Source organism: Chenopodium album, chromosome 18 (assembly GCF_948465745.1).
Source record: "Chenopodium album chromosome 18, dcCheAlbu1.1, whole genome shotgun sequence".
In the NCBI taxonomy this organism is placed as follows: domain Eukaryota; kingdom Viridiplantae; phylum Streptophyta; class Magnoliopsida; order Caryophyllales; family Amaranthaceae; genus Chenopodium; species Chenopodium album.
Genome location: NC_137851.1, coordinates 27,133,937 through 27,135,003, shown reverse-complemented (window position 1 = coordinate 27,135,003; position 1,067 = coordinate 27,133,937). Strand labels below are relative to the sequence as shown.

General features: G+C 41.5%; 1 non-coding gene across 1 annotated transcript; it reads right to left on the bottom strand.

Annotated features, from left to right (window-relative positions):
• Positions 1-664: 664 nt before the first annotated feature.
• On the bottom strand, positions 665-770 carry LOC145593207 (small nucleolar RNA R71). The gene has a single exon (XR_014102582.1). It is a non-coding gene; the product is annotated as a small nucleolar RNA R71 (small nucleolar RNA).
• Between the last annotated feature and the right edge of the window lie 297 nt (positions 771-1,067).

Genomic DNA, 1,067 nt, shown 5'->3' with positions numbered 1-1,067 from the left:
ATGGCGCCGGTGCCGGGGAATGATATTGGTGCTTTGTTATAGTTGTTGAGTCTATTTCACCATTATTTGAAAATACAAAAAGATTTTCTTTTAGGCTACATTTGTAGCCATGCTACTAACCATTTCTTTTGAGATTTTATGCATAGAGCACGTGATCATTCACTAGTGCCATTTGATCCGGAAATTGAGAGAACTATTGCAAGGTAGAGGGGTGCTAGACGATCTTTGAGCCCTAGCATTTCAAGTGAAGAAGAGCCACAACAAGAAGAACAAGCAAGAATGGGAGAAAATCCGAGAGTGTCATTGAAAGAATTGGGGATTCCCGGTGCATATAGATTTGAGAGTGGGATTGCTCCACCTACAACACCGGCAAATTATTTTGAAATAAGACCGGCAATGATCACTTTGATAGAGAGGCGACAATTTAGTGGGGCCAAGCATGAAAGCCCACTAAACCATCTCAAGCAGTTCGAGAAATATTGCAATACTATCAAGGTGAACGGAATTTACCAAGAATTCATCCGCCTCAAGCTCTTTCCCTTTTCTCTCATAGGGCGTGCTTTGGAATAGCTAGACAAGGAGGTTAAGCCAAATTCTCTAAGGACATGGGACGAGGTCACCAAGGAATTTCTATCCCGTTTCTATCCTCAAAAGAAAACGGTGGAGGCTAGAGCTTTGATTCAAGGTTTCAAGCAAAATCTAAGTGAGAGCCTTTATGAAGCATGGGAGAGATACAAGGAGTATCAAAGAGAATGTCCTCATCACGGAATTCCAACCTATCAAATTATTCAAATCTTCTATGGAGGCCTTAGCCCTCAAGGAAAATCATGTTTAGATGGAGGAGCCGGAGGTCCTATCATGAACAAAACAGAAGAGGAAGTGGTGGACATAATTGAGGACGTAGTGAGGTATTATAGAGATTGGCAATATGGAGAAATATAGTCAACTAGCAAGAGTAGCTCTTTGGTGTACTCAGTTGATCAACTAAATGCAATCAACAATCTATCCTCTCAAATGACAAACTTGGGGAAGGAGATGTCCGCTATCAAGGCAAAGTTGGAAAGTGC